The 19,433-nt window shown below is 44.1% G+C and overlaps 1 protein-coding gene across 1 annotated transcript in view; it reads left to right on the forward strand.

Moving 5' to 3' along the window:
* TMPRSS15 (transmembrane serine protease 15) overlaps window positions 1-19,433 on the forward strand; it is a 1,663,368-nt gene that overhangs the window by 1,207,158 nt on the left and 436,777 nt on the right. The window lies entirely within an intron of this gene.

A 19,433-nucleotide genomic window follows, 5' to 3' on the forward strand; every position in this document is an offset into this window, starting at 1 on the left:
GTGGCAAAAGATCCTTACAATTGTTAGGACCTTTGCTTTCTTCTCTGTGTTCACTTGGAATACATAGAAGAGAGCTGATCAGTTGGGGTTCCTGCAAATTAACTCTAGCTCCCTTAGTGGTAACGTATCTGAGCAGTCAAGTGCAGCTTTTAAGATGGGAGTGGGATGGATCCAATGCCACGTAATATACACATAACATTCAATAAGAGGTTGCAAGTATAAGATGTCTTCTAAAAATTGACTTTACCATCTGTTCAGATAAGCACATATGTGGAAGATGCAGTTATATAAACTGTGTTAGTAAAATTATCTCAATGTTTTATGTCACAAAGTCCACCTATAAGGATTAAAACTAATGTTCAGACTCAGGTTTGCCTATGTGGAACTCTATTGATAATCAACCCACACTCATTTTTGGATCTCCCAAAAACACGTTCCAGCAGCACCAGTGAAAAACAGGGAGCTAGCAGGACGATGAAAGACCCACATGATAAAGTGCGGAATATGCGACCAGGCAACTCCTGTAACTATGGTATCAGACAGGTATGCTGTTTGTGAATGACATGGTTTTGATACTGTCCATGTGAATGTGTCTCCTAGCACACTGGCACTTCCCCTCAACCATTACAAACCTCAACCTGACTATTCCAACTCTCTTTCTTTCATGAGGTCTCCGTTGGGAATACCTTTAGGCTGCTTAAAACACTGTGTCCAGTTCAAGACTTTGGTGATCGCTGCCCTTCCTCCACTGGAATACCCATGACACAATTCTGGCTCTTCTGGTTCCCAAATTCATCTTGAGGGTTAGTCCCCAGCTCACTGAATAACTTGCTGACTTGTCACCTAATAAAAATACCTTCACTTAACTCTATTGGTTCTGGACATGTCCGACCCATCGCTGTTCCTGCCTGGCCGGTCCACATTTTTAAGAACTGATACCCTGTGATAAAGATATCTACAAGCCAATTCTCTCCTTGGAAGATTTCACTGGTGAATCTGCCCTTGCCACCAGATAGAATCAGTGCTGGTCTCACTGTGGAAAAGGGTATTGTACATGGCTGGCTCTGGCAGTATATCAATGGTGATTGTGGCCTTCAACACTGCCAACCACCTGATGCTGCTGAAGAGGCTCTACTTAATTATAGAGGTCTCTAACAGCATCATTACATTGTTGCTCATATAAATTCTAGTAAAAGGAGCTTCCAATCATCTCAAACAAATTGACTCACTCTGGCCACCTGCCAACTTCTTTGATCACTTTTCCCGATCAAACCCAGTGCTCACAAACTGGACTTCTGGAGGATGTTCATATAAGCCAAAATGTTCACATTAGAGCTGTGCCCAAGAACTTATTTTTCCATATTGGAATTCTAGAAAACATTCCCCTATTTATTTTCTGGGAGAATCACCCTATGTCAATTGGATCCCTTGTCAACTCAAAAAGGGCTAAGGCAACTATGCTTGGGTGGAAACATTTGGCAGTACCCCCAATTACCTGAATGTTTACTGTATTCCGGTGATTCTGGTTTGGGCAAACCGAGATTCAGGATAAAGATTTGGGTTAAGATCATGGTAGGTGCATGCTGATGAACTGTTACTTTAAACATTTGGTTGAAGAGGCTAACCTTTTCCATGACAGGACTGTGTCAAAGCAAAGTTTAGATGAATGGAATCGGTTGTAACCTTTGCCATAGAATATGCTCAATGAAGCAATGTGTCCAAATAAATGATAGTGTGTCACTTTTCTGAATTAGGGAAGTGCAAATAATTTGTGGAAAAGCTCCCTTATTTGTGCAATGTACAACAGGGATTAAACCGGGAATCTGAACTTGTGCAGCTATGATGCACAAATTCTAAGGAACTTTGTGAATAGAGCACATCTTTTTTTGGGTGTAAGTGTTGAGATGCACTAGCGCATATCATGCCTTGTGCCAATAACAATTTTGAGGCAACGGCCCTGATTCGCAGAGCGCTTCACAATGGGGTTTTGCCATTATAAAACATTTCTCTGAATTATGTCCTATGACATATGCTGTAGTTATATGTTATGTGTTTTTTCTGAGTTAAAAAGAACACAACATTGCAATCCTACCCAACTAAATGTTATTCTTTTGAAGAAAGTCAGTGTCTATATCAAAAACGCTTGACCTGTGACTGACGCTGCCTCAGCCGTACTTGTCTTTTTGAGATCATTGACCTGCAGCCATGTACTCATCCTAGTATTAAATAAATACCCTCAGAAGTCCTCATTGAAGCAAACCCAGCAGTATGAAACTTCATGCAGACATAACACATGACTGACTTCAGGGTTCTACAGGGTTTTCAAAGGTCCAAGACTGTTATGAATTCCCTAAATTGTATTATTGTAAACCTCAATGATAACCAACTGTCAATCATGGAAAGCAGACCCCGACATGCAAACTCACAATTCATCATCTTCAAGTTTGCTAATTTGATCAGCTTCATAAGGATGAAAGGGTGAGATCTTTTATCCAGATCTATAACTGTAGCTCAAAGCTCACACCTAGATATCTGCAGTAGGCATATTAATCTACTGAGATATCTTACTGCAGAGTTTAATGTGATTTCCTATTTAGATACACTACAGGGATGTACAGGGTTCAGTTTCCTCTTATGTAAACCCACATCCAGCCACATCCTACCCATCTATGTTACTTAACAATTTGCTTTGTTTGCAAAAGTTTTTAAGTTATGTTGTGCATGTTTTTCACAAAAACCAGCCCAAACCACTCTGAACTTCATTCAAACTTTCCAGAAGATTTACAGACCTTAAAGGGGATTCAGCAAAATTCAGGCTAGAAAAGAAAATGTTTGGAAGCCTGCGGATCACTTTTGAGACAGTTTTCCAAGACATAATGGCAACTCACTCTATGCTGGCCTCAGACCCTACCCAATAATTAATCTTCAAAGGGTTTAAGATACTGCTTGATACTAGATCGCCAGACCCAAAACATACTATTCACTCTCAACCTACTTGAGAAGCTTACAATCGATTCTGGTGCCAGATAGAATCAAGTTCAATATGTGCTGTCCACCTTGAGAGCATCCTTGGTGTAGGCATACATTACCTCCAAAACACATTCCAGTTTACCAACTATGTAGTCCTCTGCACTCATGGAGCACCAGCATCCTCACAGTCCATCTGTCTCACTGAAGGTATAAACGAGAAAGCCACTTGTCAGTTTTAGAAGGATATGTTTGGAACTATTTGTCCTCCCTCACATAATAGCCTTCATCTCACTCATGCACTTCAGATATGTCTTCAACATCTTCATCTTATAACCTGACTTTTATTCTACCTCATTGGTCATTGTCCCCTCTTCAGTTCTCTGTTTTGCTGTTAACCTCATTGTTTGTCTTTCTCTTCTTTCTGGCATCTCCCTCTTGTCTGTGCCAGAAGGCAATTTCAGTTTGTAGTACTATAAATACAAATAAACATAAACAAACAAAGTCACTGTAAAGATGGATTTCTGAACTCTGTCCTGGAGGGGCAGAGGTTCAGAAGGCCAGCCTAGTTTCTTGGAACAGGGTAACCTCTGGACAAGCCAGACCAATCAGGGTAGCGATGGCGGCAGTCAAGACTAGGTCTCAAGAGGGGTGAGGGTGACTGAAAGCCTGCAATGAGCACACAAAGCAAGGACACTTACAAATTACTCCAAGCAGGTGTTATATCAAAAATATAGACACATTTATTACAAGGCCTTGGTAACATTGACCATAGTAAAGAATCACGGTAAAACTCAAGTAAACCAACACATCACAATCAAATACAATATATTTACAATTAGCGAAGGGTCTAAAGAGTTCAAAGCACGAAATATGCAGACCACCTAGATGGGGAGGAAAACAGGCAGTGCAAGTAATCGATAGACACAGTTCACCTTCAAATGCCACCTAATTAGAAGGAGGTCTGAGCCCTACGAAGAGTGGAGCCTTGTGCTCAAAAGTACCTGCACACGCTGGTGCCAATGGGCCAAGGGGAGTCTCTTCAAGGAAATCAGGCAGTTCAGAGCGGTGAACAAATGAGGACGAACAGATCTCCGCTACTCAAGCGCGGCCTCCACTTGTGGGCAGAAGCAGAGCGCGAGTGTGAAAAAGGCATGCTGTTTAACACAGCGAGGAAAAGCTACAGGCTACTGCAGGAGGGCGATCAGTTCCTGGCGTTGCTACTCACCAGTCCCCTATGCAGGCAGACCCAGGCTTCTCCGTGTCAGTTTCAGTGCTGGCAGGTTCGGATACGAGCAGGGGACGTTTCAGCGTCGTGTAGATTCCGCGGCAGCAGAAGTTAGACTTGAGGATGTCCCAAACGCAGTGAACCCGCACAGATTGTTACCACAGCAGGGCAACGCAGCGGGCGTGTGTATTTCAGCCTAATGCACACTTTTCACTTCAGACCTGGGAATGCCAAGTGTATGAATCGTGTGAGAGTGCCAAGGACTCGGAATGCAACAGCAACCTGACGGTGGTGACAGAGCAAGGCTCCTGGGTAGGCTGGTCAGTCCACTGGATGGCCCAGGGACGCTTCCGAAGGTTTACGTGCAGGAGATGATGAAGATGCCGAGAATAGTTGTTCCCACTATTCCAAAGGGTCGAAGTACCAGTACAGGCCTTCTCGTTCGATAAGAGGCAGAATGGTCCCACAGGGTGACAGCAGTGCAGAGGAGCAGTCCTTCAGCAGGTCCCCAGATTCCTCGGTTCAGCCTCTTAGTTGCAGGATACTTGGCTCCTGTATCCGTCGTTCGTGAGAAGTCAGGAGATCGACATGGTAGTGGTGTTTCCAGCCTCCTCTTATCCAGAGTTCCCTTCGCGCCAAAACAGAGAGGGCCCAATGGGAGATCTGCTCACAAAACACACACACCATACGTGGACCTATCACGGACCACAGTGGTCCCAGGCATTCAAGACACACTAGACTCTCTGGCAACCAGGATGCATATTGGGACCAGACATCCCAGCCCACATCCTGGAGGCTCACAACAGGCCTGTAGAAGCCAGCGAAAGCATCTGTGTTTCGCGGGAAAGTACATGCCCAAATAAGGATGGCTCCGGGTCGGCTCGACCTGGTGGAAGGTGAAGGGGCAAGACGGTCAGCGGACAGGACAAAGAACCTTGTGACATGGCCATTTTGGAAGCCAGGCCACCCATTTTGGCCAAACGCGAGAAGCGCGGTTAACAGGGCAAAACGGAGTTCAAAACACAAAGAACCAATCGCTGCCACCAGTCCCTTCCATGACATACTTGCACAGTTCATTATAAATCCATCGAGAGTTTCTAGGGCCTGTAGAATGACTAGAGACCCAAGAGTGCGGTAATGTAAGTTACCGTGCACTCTTGTGCCATGTTGCGCGAAAGCTGCAACATGATAAAAGAACTACGGAAAACAATGTTTCCCGGTACTGACTGTCTTAAGTGCATGTCAGTTTCCCCGTAAGAATGGAGAGAAAGCTCAAGGGAGTGCGGCGGAAGGCTGCTTTCTCTGGTAAAGTCTAGATCAGGGTGTAAAACAACAGCAAAAAGTTTGGGGGTTGCCACATGGAAGGAAAATTACCTACAATATGAAATATTTCCTAACAGTCACCATCTCTGGTGGTCAGTGCATCATCAGCACATCACCAGGCGAGAGCAGCAGAAATGAAACAAAGAAAGCACTAGCAAACAAACATTGCCATTCTACATACACAGGCCATGGAATGTCATCCCTATCAACATCAGTCTGTCTCACACTCGCATGCTCACATTTCTTTTCAAGGAGCTCCTAGTTCACATCCAGTTAGATGCCCCCTGAGACATCCAGTCCTGAATCTTTCCTGACAACTACTATCTAAAGAGATGAGAAACTGGGAGGGTTATCAAGTCCTGCGCTCAAACCCTTTAAGTTATAAAGTCCAAAGAGAAGGCAATGATGCCAAGATCATTAAAGAGATAAGAATTCAAGAGTTCCAGAAATTATTTTAATATGTGGAACAGCCGACAAGTGTTTCGAACCCTGGTCGTTTTCAAGGCTGTAATCCATAGAGCAATTGCATTGATAACATTTTTACAAAGAAAGAAAAATATGCAATTTTTTCAAAACATGTGTGAATTGTTCATAAATATATGTGTCATATGTGTGTCCAAAAATTACATGAACATAATATAAAAGGTTTGAAAAGACATACCATGTTTGAGTCACACCATCGGGACACGTTACATTAGGTGGGTTCAGAGTGGGGGGAAGAGAAAAATTATAAATCTGTATTGAGTAATCGTAAATACAAAGATACCTTAGCGGTGTTCATGAATATCATGGATTAACAAAGTCTCATTTTCTCATATAATCGTGTGATCACCCAATGAATCAAAAATGTGCCAAAGAAAGTGAAGCCATTAAATCATAATCATGAACTTATATAATGAGGTTGTTCTATCAACATCAACTTTATGATGAAGTTCTGAAAAACCACAGCTCTTATGTGAACTCATTCTTAGACCCAGTAAATATATTTTAATGCTTACTAGCTAAATGTTAAAAAAGGTCAAATGTTATTGTTGTCGATAACTCATTGAGACCATTATCGGATAGGTGAAAACCTGGTGTTCAACAATTAAGTAGGTCTTCTGTTTCTTGAGGTCTGGATTATTTGAAAACCTTTAAGCAAAAAAGACCCAAAAGTGTACTAATAAGTGTCAAATAGGTAAAGAATTATGATATTCATTGCAAAATCTGTGTGCATTTTTCTCCTGCGCTTACTGCCTGGTAAGGCCTACTCCTATTTCGTGGGGCGCTTTCTCCCACCCTGCTCACCAAGGCTTCCTGCCTCACAATATTCTTTTTTGGGTACTTGTGGTGTTATTGGCACATTTAATTAATTCATGCATAAGTCTTTTTGCATAATTGATATATCAATGTTCTGATGCATCCAGGGCATCGGCTTGGCCCTCAAATAATGGCCGCCCTGATTTTAGTGTCCCAGATAGCTTCCCTGGCCTAAGCCTACTCCCGATCCCATTGGTTGGCACTACCTTCATTAGCCAATCAGAAGAACCGGGCGCAGGAGCCGTTACTCGTATCTAAGGCCCACTTCAAAGGCCCCTGTCTGCTCCTTTTCCGCTACCGGTGCGCTGTGTGAGGACTTCCTACACCCCCTCATGGAAGCACTGAGGATGCCTCTCCCACACATTTCACTGGTGCCTGAACTACCATGACTTCTCTCCACCACAGCAATGGGTTAGTCTCCTCCAATCTGTCACTCTCCTACCCCTCTGACTTTCCCTCCCTCTCCCCATCCCACTCTTACAGCCTGTGTTTGCATTGTGATTTACACCTACTGCCGCCAATTTGAATCTAGCTGTGTTTTTAACTGCTACTGCCAATTTGAATCTAGCTGTGTTTTGACTGCTACTGCTAATTTTGATCTAGCTGTGTTTTTGACTCCTACTGCTAATTTGAATCTAGCTGTGTTTTGACTGCTACTGCTAATTTGAATCTAGCTATATTTTTGATTGCTAATGCTAATTTCAATATGGCTGCATTTTTAACTGCTGCTGCCCATTTAGAATGTGTGCTGTGCCCATGTGTTTGTACTGTTTGCTTTTCTCTTGTACTTGGTTTGGTCCAGTAACTGTATTGTGCTACTTTGCCCCATTGTTCCTATCCTGTTCCTACCCCCTGTCCCACCCTCTCTTTCTACTTCACCCATGGCGCTCTCAGTTTCTCCTATTTTCTCTTACTGTTTCTCCATCAACTATCCTTCTCTTCTCACTAAGACTGGCAGGAAGAAGTTAAAAAAGGACATCTTGGTCTCTAAACCTGGTCTCCCTATCACTGATACCTATACCAGCGCTTCCTCCAGACAGACCCTCACTGACATCCTCTTTGTTGTTCCCTAGCCAGACCTATGGACTTCATATAGTTTCTGTGCTCTCTCCTTTCTCCTCCTCTCCCATTAATGGTGGCAGCCACTGGGAGGCCCCCCTAGACCCGTTTGATTCCTCTAAGATCATCATTAATGTCTACCTGAATGGCATTGTCTTGGTCCAAAGCCCTCAGGCCAACCTCCTCCTCTGTGATAGATGTTTCCCATGCCTCATCAATTTCCTTTCATCTCCTGCTGCCCCCTGTCTACCTTCCCCGCCTTACTAGCCTCCTCCCTCTGTCTCACCATTGGCAACCTTGCCCTATCCTCCTTCCTCTCCTGCCCCCCCTCAGGCTTCTTCTACACCTCCGCAGGCCATACCTCTGATCTGTACCCCTCCCTGTAAGTTATTCAAGGATGGAAACCTTCTTCATATTGCAACTCTCAACTCTCGCTCAGCCTTCAAACACTCCTCTGACATCTGCCACCTCGTTGAGGAACTTGACCTCGATATCCTCGGTCTCACTGAGACATGGTTCACGGCAAGCTCTGTCACAAGCTTTGACACTCTCCTCCCTGACGGCTACAAGATCCTCTGCATACCCAGATCCATCCGGTCCAGAAGTGGTGTAGCCCTGATCTTCCCAGAGTGGATTCCTGCCTCTATCATTCCTATTCAGACCTACTCCTCCTTTTGAATGCCTTGTCTGCAGGCTTTCTCTCTCACCTGGACACTCTCTTACCTAGGCTACTATCTATCGCCCACCTAGTCAGATCACCTAATTCCTCTCTGAGTGGGTGGACCTCTCCTCCTCCCTCCTGGCATCGACTACTCAACTCCTCCTTCTTGGTGACCTCAATATCCATCTGGACGCTCCCTGCTCCTCCTCTGGACTCTTTTGTGAACTCTGCGATTCTCTCTCTCTTTCTATTCTCCCCCTTTGGCCCGATTCACTCTGCTTGGCACACGTTGGATGTTTTGATCTCCTTTGACCACTCCCTCTCCATCCCTCTGACCACTCCTCTCTCCTGGAGTGATCATGCCCTCCTTTCCTCCCATCTCTCCCTCTCTACCCCTCATGCCAAGCCAACTCCAACACTGTGACCTACATACGCGGTCATCCAAACCATGAAGCGTGTGTCATTTGAGGCTTTCACCACCACTTCCTCTCTCCCCTCCTCCTTGGGCTGACTCACATCCTGACACAGCCCTTTCCATGCTCTACTCTTCTATCTCTGATACTCTGAATGTTCTTGCCCCTGTCATGAGGATCCGCTTAAAGCCCAAAGCCAAGTGCAACTCTTGGTACGACTCTGACCTAGCTACCCTTAAACGTGAGTGTATGGTGGCTGAGAGGGAATGGCGAGCTTCCTGTGCACCCTCTGACAAACTGGCCTGCTGACTGCTTCAAAGGCAATACCAGCTCCTTGTCCAAACTAAGAAGAGAGCCCACATTCAAGCCTGTGTCTCTGCGGCATCTAACAACTCAGCCAAACTCTTTAAAATCTGCAAGGAACTGGCCAACCCTGCTGCAGTCTCGACCTCTCCTGTCGCCTCCAAGGCCCTTTACAATGCCCTTTCCTCTCACTTCATCTCACTTCATCTCAAAAACCCAGGATATCCTGTCCACACTCTCATCCTCTCCACCTCTTCCCCATACTGTATCTGCTAACTCTGGCCCTCCTGCAGCCACCTCCTCCCTCTTTCTCTTCCTTTCTTCTGTTCTCCACAGGCAAGGTTTGTAGACAAGTCTGATCTATGAAAGTCTTGTCAAAACAGGTCCTTTCCTCTTCATCTAAAACCATCAAGGACCACATTGACACCCTTGCTTCTGCTCTCCACTCCTTCACTTCTGGAGCCTTCCCCTCCCCTCTGAAGTACTCCCTTGTGCACCCTCTTCTCAAGAAACCCACAGCCGACCCCTCATGCCCGGCTAACCATCGGCCAATCTCCATTACTCCTTTCCTGGACAAACAATGTGGAAAAGCTAGCCATCTCCCAGCTTAATCTTCACACTGATTCTGTTGGTTGTCTTCATGACCATCAGCCTGGCTTTAGAGCTGCAAGAAGCACAGAAACTGCCTTCTGAACATCCGTGAAGACCTGCTCTCCAACCTTGACTTTAACATCCCCTCTGTCCTCCTCCTACTCAATCTCTCTTCTGCCTTTGACACGGTCAAGCATGCCACACTGCTCAACTGTCTCTGTGATAACCTGGGTCACCGATCAGGCCCTGGCCTGGCTGACCTCTTTCCTCTCTGATTGACCCTCCCAGGTCAAACTTGGATCCCTCCTTTCCTCTATCTCACTCGCTACCTGTGGTGTTCGCCAGGGGCCTAAACTCTCTCCATGGCTGTTCAACCAATACCTGGCACCCTTGCCCACTGCATTGCTGCTCTCTGCTCTAACCTTCAGTGCTATGCAGATGACACTCAGCTCCCCTTCAGGCTTCCCTCTGCCACCTCTTCCCCTTCTCTCATCTCCGGCTGTCTGTCTGTTATCCAGGAGTGGTGTGCCTCCAATGATCTCTGCCTTAATGCCAGTAAGAAGGAGATTTTCCTCGTTGGCACACTTGCACCCTCCTTTCCTGTCACTCTCTGGCCAGCCTCTCTTGGCCCTCTTCTTGCTCCCACCTGCGAGGCTAAGAACGTCTGGGTCATCTTCAACTCCAAACCGTCTCTGTGATAACCTAGATATCACCGATCAGGCCTTGGCCTGGCTGACCTCTTTTCTCTCTGATTGACCCTCCCAGGTCCAACTTGGGTCCCTCCTTTCCTCCATCTCACTTGCTACCTGTGGTGTTCTCCAGGGGCCTAACCTCTCTCCATGGCTGTTCAACCAATACCTGGCACCCCTTGTCCACCGCATTGCTGCTCTCTGTTCTAACTTTCAGTGCTATGCGGATGACACTCAGCTCCCTTTCATGCTTCCCTCTGCCACCTCTTCCCCTTCTCTCATCTCCGGCTGTCTGTCTTTTATCCAGGAGTGGTTTGCCTCCAATGATCTCTGCCTTAATGCCAGTAAGAATGAGATTCTCCTCGTTGGCACACTTGCACCCTCCTTTCCTGTCACTCTCTGGCCAGCCTCTCTTGGCCCTCTTCTTGCTCCCACCTGTGAGGCTAAGAACCTCAGGGTCATCTTCGACTCCACACTCTCCTTATCTACTCATATCTCTGACATATCTAAGAAGTCTAACGACCAACTGCACCTCCTCAGAGGTATTCTTCCTTTCCTCTCCTTCTCCCAGAAGCTTACTGTTTATAGAGCTCTGGTTGTCCACAGGCTGGACTACTGCAACAGCCTCTTTCTACATCTGCCTGCTTCTATTCGCCGCCCCCTGTAACTCATCCAGAACAGGACTGCAAGACTTGTCTTTGGCCTCAAGCCCCGGGATTGTATCTCTCCAGCCCTGAAATATCTTCATTGGCTCCCAGTGGCTGCAAGGATTAAGTTCAAGAACCTTTGCATTGTCCACAGGGCTTTCTGCGGCCTGGGTGTTCAAAAATACCCTCAATTCCCCTCTGTACATTACCTTCCCACTAGAGTTCTTCACTTCTCCACCTCCAACTCCACCTCCAACTCCATCTGGGTCAATCACTGGAGTTAGTGGTAGATCTCTTTCCTCGTCTAGGGCCTCCCTCTAGAACAGCCTCCCTGCAACTCTGAAACTTGAGGAGAACCATCTCCAGTTCTGGAACCACCTCAAGACCTTACTCTTTTCTTCTGCCTTTGCTCTTCCTCTCCCCTGCTGACGTGTCTGCTTCAGCACTGTGCACATGGTTACCCTCTGATTTCAGGCCCAGGTCCCTGCCCACACAGCCACACACCTGCACTGCCACATGGCAACCCTTGCATTTGGATCTCTATCTATAACCCTACAGTCCCCTTACCTGCACTTATCAGACATCCCCTGTCTGTGCGCTAAACCTGCACTTGCCACTGCGCTGGCTGCACTACCTTTTGTTGTTGTTGTCATCCCTTGTTCAGCACTTTCCATTTCTCCCCTCTCCCTTGCACTTCCCCCCTTCCCTCTCCCCTGCACTTGCGTGTTCTCAATGTCACTGGGCTTAGTAAGATCATTAGTTTGTCCTCTGTTGTTCCCTTCCCTTGTCTCATTGTGCTCTGACACACTTGTGTATGAGCGTGATACAAATAAAATATATCATATCATGACACCAAAGTCACTAAACGCAGAAGCTGGATTTAGAATTTGCACCTCTGATTCATAATAATAAGCATACCCGGTTTTTGATATGGTGACAGATAGCACACACAATTATAAGAGTTACATCAGATTCTCACACTCATGTTGACACTGTGCGCTTATGCCACCTATTGGCAGTCTATTTGGAAGTGAAATCAGATTGCTTGTGTCTGCAGCAGTAAGCAGGCAATAGGTAGGGCATCTGTCTCTCTTTGATCCTTGGAGTTTGGGTGCCACCTCTCTCCAGTTCAAGAAGCATTCACCAGGATAGCTAGTGGGAACCATGTCTCAACAAGGCACACCCATATCATAAGGGCCAGCCTCAAACATGTTGTTGCGTACCAAAGAGTCTTTGAAGCTGAAGCTTTAGGAAGGGGTGCAGTTAGAATACTCAGACAGAGTAGAAGGGATGGTGGAAGCTATACACTATCTTGATTTGCTTTGGCCTTCTCTTTCCTTCCTCCTGCCTCCTTCAATTCCTGCAGATAAGAGCACTTTGTGTATGATGCAAGAAGACAACTGCCACTTGGTGCACCTTAAAGCATTGGACCCCTAAAAGCATGCTTGCTTTTATCTAATCCGCTGTGATCGTTCACCTTAATAAGAAAGAGGTCTCCCACTCCTTTGATTAATTTTGCACTTTAAAAGAAGGACTGAAGAACGTGCTGGACCCTGCTGCGAGTGCAGTACTTTTCAAAGGTCTTTGACCAATGTTTAGACAGGTGTTCCAAAACAGAAGTGATCTCTCTCCCCTACGGTTCTCCAGGGAATATCCGGCGTGAACCTGCTTTTGGACCACGGCCTACCACTCTGTCACACTGAGCTGGATTCAGGCTCTTCTCTGGAGCCATCCAGTCTACCTGGAGTCACCTTGCCTAAGAGCACCTGGATTGTGACTCACAGCACCAAGATTCTAATAGCAGTTGGAATTATGTTCGCCAGAGCTTCAAAAACCATACAGACCATGTTCAATGCCCTTCAGACCATCACAGGACCTCTGATCACACATCTTTGAGCCATATTCAAACCACTTTCAAAACCTTTCAAACCGATCCAGGACCCAAGGTGCTGCATTGGCATTCTGTTTGCATCTTCAAACAGCTGCTTGCAGTCTTCAGACTGGATTTTACCTGCAAGAAAAGCTCAAAGAATCCTAGCTCGATCCTGTGGAGAGATCCAAGATCCTGCATAAAGTACTGTTAAGAGGCACAGACCACTCATCCACCTTATGAGCCCATAGTGACAGCTAAACCCCATTTGTACATTTTTCTAAAAGGTCATATCCTTTTAAAAGTGAAATTGTTGCAATGTCTTGTTCTTCATCCCTGCTACTTACATAGAGTGATTCATATAACCTTTATTGAACGTTCCTTTATTTTGGAGCCTTGTACTATTGGCTTTTGGGTTGCTACTGTGATCACATGTACATCCATCTTAAAAATATAGCCTCCCTCATACACAGTACCACAAAAGCCAAAGTTGGCATTTCTCTTGACTCTGCCTGTTCCATATTTATGTTTGGGATCACTGTTGATTAGTAGTAGCATGAAGGCTGAATAGGCAGTTTAGCCATTACTCACTCCTGCACTAGTGTGGAGCAGCAGTGATTTTGTCAAAGCAGACCATTAACAAAAATGGTGGGCAGGACAAAAAGGTTTGCTATCACAATAGAAGGCTAGAAGAGGAATAACCCAGCAGTTCAGAAAGAGGGCAAAGGTCTGATGAGTAATGCAAGGCAATTAAAAAGGTGAGCATGAAAAACAGGTAATCAATGGTATAGAGAAAGGAGACTTAATAATTCCAAGACAGCATGATGACAGAGTTTTGGGGAAATAGAGGTCATGCAATGCCCAAGAATGTAATAATGGGAGAAGTGCATGCAATGCAGGACAGCAGCATGCTTAGAAAAAGTGAGTGACAAAATAGGCACTAAGGTACAGTTGAAGTCTAAGTACCATGACTAGTTGATGTGTAAGTACTGGAAGCATAAGGTGATACTGAGATCAGCTAATTGGCCTATTTTACATTACATTATTTATATAGCGCACTGTGGACACTGAGGCATTAAGGCGCTGACATTTGGGATGGAAATATATAATATCAAACAGGTTAGCTATGAAAATAATTGTATTTTTATACATAGTTCTCACTTCGATTGAGGAATGAAGATATGCATACTAGGAGGTAAGCTAAGGGCTTATTCAAACAAGTACATTTTTAAGTCTTTCTTGTAGACAGCTAAAGACTGCTAGAGTCTTAGAGAAGTCGGTAACTGATTCACAGTTTGGGGGCAATTAGATGAAAGGCTCCCTTATCTGCTTTTGAGGTTCTGCTCCTAGGAATAACCAACAAATTCTGTCCACCGGATCTCAAGTCTCTACCATTGACTTTATCAGTGATATATTCCTTTAAATAAAGCAGCAAATAAAGCGGCATTAACCAATGTATTCATTTAAAGGTCATACCTAAGACCCTGAACTTGTTGTGTGCTTCAATGGGGAGCCAATGGAGCAACCTCCTAGCTTCTGTGATGTGATATCTACGAGTCAGTCCCAACACCACTCTTACCGCCCTGTTTTGTGTCGTTTGCAACCTTTGAGGATCGCTCATGCTAATGCCCACCAATAGGCTACCACAATAGTCCATCTTGGCGCCAATGATGGCTCTGGCAATTGTGGCTGCACTAGCCTGAGTAATCAATGGTCTAAGGTGATAAAGCAATTTAATGTAATACAAGGAAGCCGATATGAAGCGGTTACATGATGACTCATAGATAGATTGATCCAGAATAACCCCCAAGATCTTAAGTTTCGAGACAGGAGTGATGTTTTCATCCCCTAATCTAAAGGAAACAAATTTACTGTCCAATTTTGTGAGGGCTGCTGGACTACCTAAAATCATGATTTCAATTTTGCTCTTATTTAACGCCAGGTTATTATTACGCATCCACATCTCAATCAGATTGAAGACTCTGTTCAGCTCTCGCTCATCTTGTGAGCAACACCCTGATGTTGGGACGACACATTCAGAGTTTCGTCCACATAATTCAAAAAAATAATGCACTCTGCCTCTAGGTTGGAGAAGAAAGGAGCCATACATATGTTATATATGCAAGTGGACATCCTGGCTCCCTGTGGGACCACAAAGAGGACTATAATGGGGGAGGCCTCAGCTATCTCTGAGCAGACTTTACTGTGTCTGCTCTCGAGGAAGGATTCAATCCATGAGATGGTCTGACTCTGTCAACCTATCTGAAACCTAATGAGTTCTCATGGAAAATCAGGACACTGTTTGAAAGCCTTGGGTCTAGCGCAGTTGGAGAATTACAATATCTATGTAGACATCTTCCAAATTATGGAGATTTTGAATTCTTAAGTCTGCAGACATTCCTGATGGCAGGGTTTTATAACTATAACAGAATACTATGACAACATTTCAAAATTATTAGATGATGAAGTACCATTTTGAGACGGGCGCAGTCTCTGAAGCTGCTCAATACACTAAGAACTTATTCCATGATAAAACCCCCACTGCATAATTAAAAGGTCTTTAAGATTACACTTTAAAGAACTGATTGGAGGGAACCACTGAGTTGTATTTCTATTTTCCAGGCTTCTGTCTCTGAAAGATGTCTTCATCTGCTGTTAAATGGTATCCCAAGGAAAGGCACTTCATGAGGAGGGTTATAGCACAATGTATCTGAAATGCTGGTTATAGCTGGCGATACTAACTCCCTGACAAATCCCATACTGCAGCATCAGCTGACTCAAGCCTGTCTGAAAATAATCCCTGTATGCATATGGTTTACTTTCATCCTCCTTTGGCCTTTGGGATACTTTATCTTAGCATCAAGATTTATAATTTGTGAAAGTATCTTGGGCCGAGAGCTAACCCTGTCCTAGGGTGTGGAGCCCACCTTGACCATCAACCAGGAACCATTCCCTTACTGGACCTTCAAAATTTCTTCTGAGAATAGAGGAAACCTATTTGTTTATTTATTTGTTTATTTATTTGTTTGTTGTTTTTAGTTTGATTGGACTTTTACAACAGTACATGTACTTCTACATATACATCCTCAATTCAACAATTCATCCTTTATAAACTATTTGTGCTCAAACTTACTCACAACCTCTTTCTGGATTTGTCTACTCACAAATGGGCCTGTCTATGGTCCTGCTGAAAGGAATGCACAGGTAGATTGAAGTTAATCTGGTACTTTTCCTATCATAAACTAACATGGTTCCCTTTTCAACTCAATTTTAAAAGTTAACCTATCAAAATCCATTTATGTTTAGCCAATTGATTTTTATTTTAAGGTAGTTGTGTATGTTTTGTTTCTGTCTCCCAGTTTGATCTGATTTATACTTAATAAACTTATAGAGTATATAATGGATTTCTGTTCTTTAAATCTGAACTGTGTTTCATTTTAAAACCTGCCATTGACACCAGACTGGGATGAGATTTTTTTTTTTTAACTATGCCTACAAATCCAAATAGGAATCGAATAGTACTTCAAGAATGTTGTATGACTTGCTTCTGCCATCAGATTAGTGAAAATCAGCTAACATATTTCACTTCCCACATTTTCACCTCTGTTCAAACTGTAAAACCCATTTTGTCCTTGATATCATTTTGGATCCATGTAAGGATGTTACGTCAGAAAATACATCCATATATTCGTAAGTATTCTAATCCAAAGATGAAAATTATGTGTGGCAACACAGCAGAAACATTTGTAGGGGGATTCTGAGTTAGGTGGCTGGCTTCCAAGTCAATAATTTATGGTTATTCCAGAAATCCATCGCACTAATTGGCACAAGCGATCTAAGGTCAATACAAGAACTCAAGAATTAACTTGATTGTGTCATCTTTATCCCTTATTTGTAATATATGAAAGACATTTCAGTTCACGCTGGATACTGTGATGCTATATGCTCCTCCCTACCAATTATCAGTATAGACAGATTACACATCTCGTACCTCATGGCTTACTTACCTTGTATTCGATTCAGTTCATTGACTGATACACCATAACATATAGTGCTGTAGGTTTAGGTCATTTTGGTTCAGTTCTGTAAAATGCATTTTTCAGGGATATCAGTGGGCTGTTGATGTCTTGCTTCTTCATTTAATCTAACATATGTCTACACAGCTAGGTGAGGTTCTCCTCTGTCTGTGGAATAGACACAATCCACAGGTTGAAAAACCAATACATTATAAAGTTGGAATGTAAATTCATAAAAACCATGTCTCATAGTAACAAATAGTGTACCCCAAGCTTTAGTATTAGAACATGCTGCTTCCAAATAACTAATTTATTTAGTGCAAATAGGGATAACATGTAAAGTTGTCATTCTGATTTTGTTTTCCAAAAATGTTTTGATTATCTTCAATTGTAGAGACACAAATCTACTTTGGTTGTGGTTAACTGTCCTATGCCTCAGCTGAGGCTATATATTATAAACAGAAATAGACAAAAAGTGTCTTGTTGTAGTGAGGGGTCAGAAATGTGAGGTAGACACATTTTTGAAGATTTTCCAAAAGATGCCATATTAATTCAAAAGGTTGGATAAACGCCTCTCTATCCCTACCTTGATGACGATTTCCCTGCCTAAGATAAACTAAAGGAAACACTCAAACTAAAGGTTTCTGTCCCTCAGACTTGTACATACAACAACTCAATAAGGTAATATATGGCAAAACAAAATATTGCAGTTAGATTCACAATCAAATATTCATCTCCCCTTATAATCTGGGTGAATTCCACTTTCCCAGATTCAAGCAGGATTCTGTTCAACAGTTCCAAAATAAATAAGGAAATATTGTCTTGTAATAATAAAGTTCCAAATCATTTTGGTTTGATTCAGCTTGACAGCAAAAGTTCCAACACAGTTCTGTTTTTTTCAACTTGACAACAAAAGTTCCACAATGGTTTTTCCACCTTGTGCTTGTGTAAAAAGGACTTCAAATAATAATATTCTTGTGAGAATATTTATGTGACAGTTCACAAATACTTGTTTCAGCAATTATATATGATTCTGCACCAGTTCACACAACTTGCTTCAGTAATGTCAGGATGATTTATCAACAACTCAAAACATTGTTGTAGTTATGATAAGATGGTATAGAACGAATTGACCAAATTTAAAAGTCCGACCCAGCCAAAATACCTAAAACAAACACCACGAAAAGTTCAGACTACCGAAAGTCTGAATTTTGTGTGAGTTTAGGTGTTTCAGTGGGGTTGGACCTGGGGCTGGGGAACTGTCCCCCACAACCCCCTGCTCACTGTAGCACACCCGAGAAAAAACAAAAACAGGGGCTGCAGGGGTGTCCCCCGCAACACCGCACTCAATATACTTTACCTCACTACACTTTACAGTGGACTTCATTCTGAGATTGGTGGTAGTCAGGGCGCTATTTGCGCCATGACTGCTACCAATAACGGGTCCAGCACCGGTCTAGTTCAATGGGGTCTTACCGGTGTAGTCTGACCTTTGCGGGACCGGTAAGTCCCCATTGAAAATGCCATTCCCCATTCCCATTTGAGCCCGCATAGGGCTCAATGGGAATGGGGAGGGCGCAAATAACGGGCTCGCGTATGTCAAGTCCGTTATTTGCGCTCTGGTCCCTTAACGGGTCCCGTCCATAACGCCTGGTCAGACGAGGCGTACTGGAGGGACCCGCTAAGGGACCTTGTAGTAGGGCGGTAAGGGATTACCGGCACCATTCTCCCTTACCGCCCACCTCGGAATGAGGCCCTGTATAGTGAGCGGGGGTTGCGGGGGAAACCTTTGCAGCTTCCGAAAAAAAAAAAATGAAAAAAGAAAAGGACCCTGCGGCGCTGGTTCTTGATCACAGAAGTGAAAGGGAACTGGTGCCACAGGGACACAGCGCGACTTCGAAGGCAGGTAGGGTGGGTGTATGTTGGGGGTGTGTTGGGGGTGTGGGTGTTGTGTGGTGTGGGTGGGGGTGGGGGTGTGGGTGTGTAGGGGTTTTAAATGTGTGTTCGCATGGGAAATGTACAAACGTTTTGTGCGATGGAAAAATCTAGTAGAACTGATAAGATAGGTTATTTATAATGCATTTAATACCCAGAGGTTTCTAAGCGCTGTCCCGGGGATCGCCCTGTGTTGCTCCGTGTCATCTTGCTTTCAAGGTGAGAATGTTGCCACTGAGCTATTCTCCTGAGACCATCCTGATACTTTGTATTTTTAGGTAACCACACCACAGTACTTCAGTGACTTCCACCTGGTCCACTCACCTGCCAGGCCTACTAACACAATGTCCTCTGCTCTACTACAAAGTCCTCCGACCTGGTGTACTCTTGTGTCTGGGCAGAATGAACAAATAACTGTAAGTTATTCTGCGT

This window comes from Ambystoma mexicanum, chromosome 7p, assembly GCF_040938575.1.
Source record: "Ambystoma mexicanum isolate Mex_15411 chromosome 7p, UKY_AmexF1_1, whole genome shotgun sequence".
NCBI lineage: Eukaryota > Metazoa > Chordata > Amphibia > Caudata > Ambystomatidae > Ambystoma > Ambystoma mexicanum.